Here is a 6,000-nt window from a genome sequence, read left to right as displayed (position 1 = left end):
ACCAACAATGTATGATAGTTTCTTTCTTCACATCCTTGTCAGCACTTGTTGTCAATTTTTGTTTGTTTGTTTAGCCATTCTAATAGGTGTGTAATGGTATCTTACTGTGATTCTAATTTACATTTCCCTAATGGCTAATGCTGTTGACTATCTATTCCTGTGCTTATTTGTTATCTGTATATCTTCTCTGAGAAAGTGTCCTTTCAAATCCTTTGCCCATTTTTTAAATTGGGCTTTTTCTTATTGTTGACTTTTGAGAGTTCTTTGTAAATTCTATATACAAGTACTTTGTCAGGAGATTTTAAAATATTTTCTAGCAGTCTACAGTTTGTATCTTATTTCTCTTAACAGTGTCTTTTGCAGAAAAAATATTTTGAAGTTTTGATCAAGTCCAATTTATAATTTTTTCTTTTATGGATTGTACTTTTGTTGTCATACCTAAAAATGCTTTGCCTAACTCAAGGTCACAGTGATTGATTTCTTTCTATGTTTTCTTTTTTTTTTTACTATTTTATTTATTTATTTATTTTGTTGCTCCAGGTCTTAGTTGCAGCCAGTAGGCTCCTTAGTTGCAGCTCTTGGGCTCCTTAGTTGTGGCATGCGAACTCTTAGTTGCAGCATGCATGTGGGATCCAGTTCCCTGACCAGGGATTGAACCCCAAGGCCCCTGCATTGGGAGCATGGAGTCTTAACCACTGTACCACCAGGGAAGTCCCCTATGTTTTCTTTGGAATGTTTTATAGTTTGGGGGGTTTTTTGAGGTTGAGGCTTATTTTATTTTATTTTATTATTTTATTTCATTTCATTTCATTTCATTTTGCATTTGGATGTACAACTTTTTTCCCTACCATTTGCTAAAAAGAGCATCCTTTATCCATTAAATTGACTTTGTACCTTTGTCAAAAAGCAGTTGACTATATTTGTATCTATTCCTGGACCCTATTCTGTTCCACTGATTATATGTGTACACTTTCACCAATATCACACTGTGTCGACTACTATAGCTTTATAATGGTCCTTAAAATTGGGTAGCGTGCATCCTCTAATTTTGTTCTTCAAATATTCTTTTCTGCACTAATTTCATTCTCCTTTCCTCCTGCCTCTCAAATGCATTAAATGTTAGACAATTTGATATCATCCTACAGTTCCCTGAGGCTCTGTCCAATTTTTTTCCGATATTTTCTCTCTGGTTCAGATTGGATAATTTCTATTGATCTTCAAGTTCACAGACAATTTCCTCTTTTCCGTTCTGCTATTGAGCTATTGAGTCTTGTTCTGGTAATTCTGACATCTGAGTCATCTCAAACTGGGATTTGTTTTTTCCCTTGTGAGTTGCTACAATTTTCTTGCTTCTGTTTTATTTTTTTAACATTGAGTAATATTGCATTATATCCTGGATGTTTTAATTGCTATGTTATGAGACTCTAAGGTCTGTTCAAATCCTCTGGAGAATGCTGAGTTTTTCTTTGTTTTGCTTTAGCAGCTAGTTGTCCCAGTTGGGTTCAGGCCAAATGTCTTAGCCTGCCTTCTTTGGGCCATGGTTCCAATGTAATTTCAGTTTTCAAACATTTGCAGTATTATTTGGATCTGTTCTATATGTTTCCCCCAGGGGCTAAATGGCCCTGGGTAGTGGTCTTTACCATAGACCAATGTTCAAAGCCTTTGGCCTTCTTTATCAGATTAGTTTCACACATGAGTTCCTGGGGTGATCCTAGAACTTCACACACGTATATCTATAGGATTCACTTTTTGAGCTCCCTCCTCTCAAAATCTCCACAACATTCTCTGGCTCCCAGGGTTTCTTCCCCTGGTCCTCTGGCCAGACTGCCTGGCTTTCAGTCTTCTGTGCTATCAGACAGACACCTGCCACAACTGGATCTACCTTCAAGGCAGATCAGCAAGCTCAGCTGCTGATGCGCTGACTGCCCTCAGCCACTGCCCAGAGAGAGTGCAGCTTTGGAAGTGGAGCCCTGCAGAGCCAATAGAGGAAAACAAAACCAGGATATTTCCCCATTCTCTCCATTCTTCAGGGGTCCCTTTTCCCATTCCTCTTATTTGAGAGTGATTTTCTCTTGGCTGTGCCCATTGCAATGTTCCAGAATTTGGGTTGCCTTGAGACTAAACCAGGAAATAATAGAGGGAAAAAAACAGGGAACTCACTATTGGTCTTACTTTTGAGTTTTGATTTCCTCCCTAATTTGTCTTCTATTATTTACTTTTCAGAGTCCTTAGTTTCTTTATGTATTCGGTTCAGGATTTTATTATAGCCACTGGGAGAAACAGAATAGAGTATGCTTATGCCATTTAACTAGAGCTGGAACCTATACTTTTAATAATAATTCAAGAAATTTTGCTATGTGGGTGTGACCTATTGAGATGTACTTCCACAAGCTGTATGTTAAGTAGGCTGTATTGCTTTAAACATATTTGAAGTAGAAACTCTCCTAGCTTAAAAATAATGTCTTTTGTGCTAACAAGCACTTTCATTTTCACAAGTCTTATAAATTTGTCTTTTTACAAATTATGGCAATGCTTAAAGTCACATGAGTAGACATTCCCTCATACCATAGACTTGAACTTGTGGTACATAGCAGCAGGCAGAGATTTTAAAGACGGTTATGGGGGCTTCTCTGGTGGTGCAGTGGTTGTGGGTCCGCCTGTCGATGCAGGGGACACGGGTTCGTGCCCCGGTCCGGGAAGATCCCACATGCCGCGGAGCGGCTGGGCCCGTGAGCCATGGCCGCTGAGCCTGCGTGTCTGGAGCCTGTGCTCCTCAACGGGGGAGGCCACAACAGTGAGAGGCCCAAGTAACGCAAAAAAAAAAAAAAAAAAAGATGGTTATGACAGAGATATGCTTGACTTGATCCTTGCCTAAAGGCCTAGTTCTAATAGCCTTTTTTTTGTTCCAAAGGCTACTCAGTTTTATAGTTTACCAATTGGAGACAAAAAGCCTATTCAATTTTGTAATTTACCAACTGAGGTGAAAAGCATTTGCCACTCCCAACCCTGAAAGTTCTTGAACTTCTCTGTTCTCTTTATTCCTTTCCATTTCTGCTTATAAAAAAGTCAATTATTTCTTGAGTGCTTCTCTTTCGTGAAGCATCTTGTCAAATGCAGCCAACACTAACCAACATATACAATTAACATTTGTTTTCTACTTTCTTCTCCCAGAGCTACAAGCCTGCTACGTTCATTATTTACCTTCCAAGTTATTGTAGGTGACAGTTTTATCAAATATTCCAATGCATAACATAATCATTCTTCCAGCTTATAAAATCAGCTTACTTGAACGCTAAGCCACTTCTACAAAAGGAAGGTTTTTATTAAAACACACCCCATCTCTGGGTATCAATTTCTGTATCAATCAATATATGCCAGGTTTTGTCAAAATTTTAATGACGTACAATAACAAAGACTTATTTCTTGTTCATGCTGAATGTCTGTTGCTGGTTGCTGAGGACTTCACTTTACAGCTCCTCACTCTATGTAGGCTCATGGAATCATGATCATGAACACTGCCAGACTCAAAGCAGAGAGAAAGAGAGTTCCAGAGGATGACAAAATAGCAATTCAATGCTATGGCCCTTGTTGACACACAATCTGCTTACAACTGATTGGCCATGTCGGGGAGAAAGAAATTTTCCTCTGCTCTTCCAGGCTCTTCTGGCTGGTCTAAGAATTGAAGTTGACATGAGACAGATTAAAAGTAGAAAATCAAACAAAAGTTTAATAACATGTATACATGAGAGAGACCCAGGAAAACTGAATAACACACCCAAATGGCTGAAATCCTCACCTTAGACATCATCTTCATCTAAAGACAAAAGAGGGTGTTGGGAGTTAGTGGTTTGGGACTTCAAAGGGGAGGAAAGCAATTGCCGTGGAGATGGAGAAGCAAATGTTTGGTAAGCAAATGTTGCTGGATCATGCAGAGACAGTGGGACACAGAGAGAAATTTTAACAAACAGACTTTGCTAGGTTCCTCCCTGTCTACACGCCTAGTTCATACTACAGTCCTCTATTTACATTCTTCAGGCAGCTAGGGGGTCAGTCAAAGTTTCTTCCTGAGTCTTTTGGGCCATGATTGTTTTCAACTCGAAATTATCCACATACCAAAGAGAAATTTTGGGGTGGTAAATTTTGTTCCCCTATGGCCAGAACTAGTCATGTGGTCCCATTCAATCACAAGAGAGTCAGAAAGCACAACCTACCACATGTCCTGAAGGTAGAGAGCAGGAAGTATTTGTGGACAGCATAATCCAAGTGCATATGAACTGTATAATCAAATGTACTCTAGGACTATATAGAGGCCAAACTTCACTCAATTGCACCCCCTCATCCATTCTCAGACTTAAGAGGCCCCTGACCAGCTTTAATAGCACAAGTACATACTATGTACCTTTCTCCTAGACTTCCACAAAAGGATCTGTGGTGATTTTGTCAGGTAACTATGCCAGGTAAAAGAGAATCCCCTGACCCTGAGATAAAACCAATTCATTGATGCCCAGACCACCAAATTTATCTACCAGAGACTTAAAAGAATATCAGATTATAACTGATGCTTTGACCAGAATCAACAAGATCCATGGGGCAGCAATCATCCAGGTTAATTTTCCCAGTTTCTGAATATATAGATAGAGCAAATGGCATCACTTCCATTAAAACACCCCTTGATCCACTCCCCCCAGACAAAAGTAAGTCTGTTATAATAGGAAAAGCCAAGCAGAAGCCCCTCCTTGGAAAAGAAGGAAATAAAAAGTAAATTCCTTTCAAACCTGTCAAATAGCTGTTCTATAGAGTGTTGAACTCTACAGATCTAGCACGAAGCAAAAGAATCACATGACTATTGAGCTACTGATGATATGGAAGTGACCTCATTCAACTTCTCTTAGAGGTAAATGATGGACAAGCAAATAACCTTTGGCTATTCTTTCCACACAGGTTCTTTGCCCTGAATAACTAACAAGAACATGCCAGATTCAGCTAATTTGGTAGCTTGAGAGAACAACTGGTTTTTCCTGTTTGTGAGCTATACTTTCAATTCAATAGTTTTAAGAACTATAATAGCATAGAAGCAAAGTATAAGTGACATCTGGAAACCTGAGGTTTAATTCTCTAAGCACTGAAATTTTTTGTATTTTAACTGTTTTGGTAAGCAATTCTTTAAAAATATAAATTGCCATAGTCCATGCTCTCTTTCTTTCTTGTTATCTTTTCGTCTTTTCCTATGGAGTCTTAAGCCATTAAAGATTATAAACTATCAGCCTTGACTCTGCCTGAAGATACTGATCTGGGGAATGTCACTTTGTGTGCATAATGCTTGCAGTTTCATCTGCACCACAAATAATTTAATTTAGTCTTAATTTCTCTGGGCCACTCTTGGAAACTGCAGTTATTGTGCAATATTATAATGCACTCATGCTTTCAATAGGTTTGCCAGATTTAGAAAATAAAAATATAGGATACCCAGTTAAATTTTGAATTTCTGATAAACAATAAATTCTTTTTAGCTTAAGTATTGTCACTTGCACAACCTAAAAGTTGCAAGTTCAGTTTTATTTGTGGATCTTACTGAGGACTGTAGCCTGGGAGACAGCCTCTTCAGATAGCTCTGGGGAACCGCTCTGAAGAGTTAAGGGAGGAGCCAGGATATATAGGAAGTTCCTGATGAAAACAAAACATGCAGTCTAACGTCAAAAGATTACTGCTAATCACACAAAAACCAGACATCTAAAGTTAATTATGTTAGTGCTTTTCTCTATGGACCAATGCATTGAAATTATTCCTTAGATATACATCTCAACTATTTAAGGCCAGTATCCAGAAGCCTAGCCTGCTTCCTGTCTTTCTCCATCCTGAATTCCCCTCAGGGTGCTAGTGGTGGGGTGCTCTGCCTTGGCTGGTGGCTTGATCCTTGTACAGCTAGAACGGTGGGCGACACTCTGTTTACTGGAATGGCAGGCAACATCCCCTTTCCACAGTGTACACCACATATTGCAT

The sequence above is a fragment of the Delphinapterus leucas genome, chromosome 1, assembly GCF_059928025.1.
Source record: "Delphinapterus leucas isolate spDelLeu-1000000601 "Yukka" chromosome 1, BTC_Dleu_Yukka2, whole genome shotgun sequence".
Classification (NCBI taxonomy): Eukaryota; Metazoa; Chordata; class Mammalia; order Artiodactyla; family Monodontidae; genus Delphinapterus; species Delphinapterus leucas.
Note: the sequence above shows the minus strand (reverse complement) of the source record.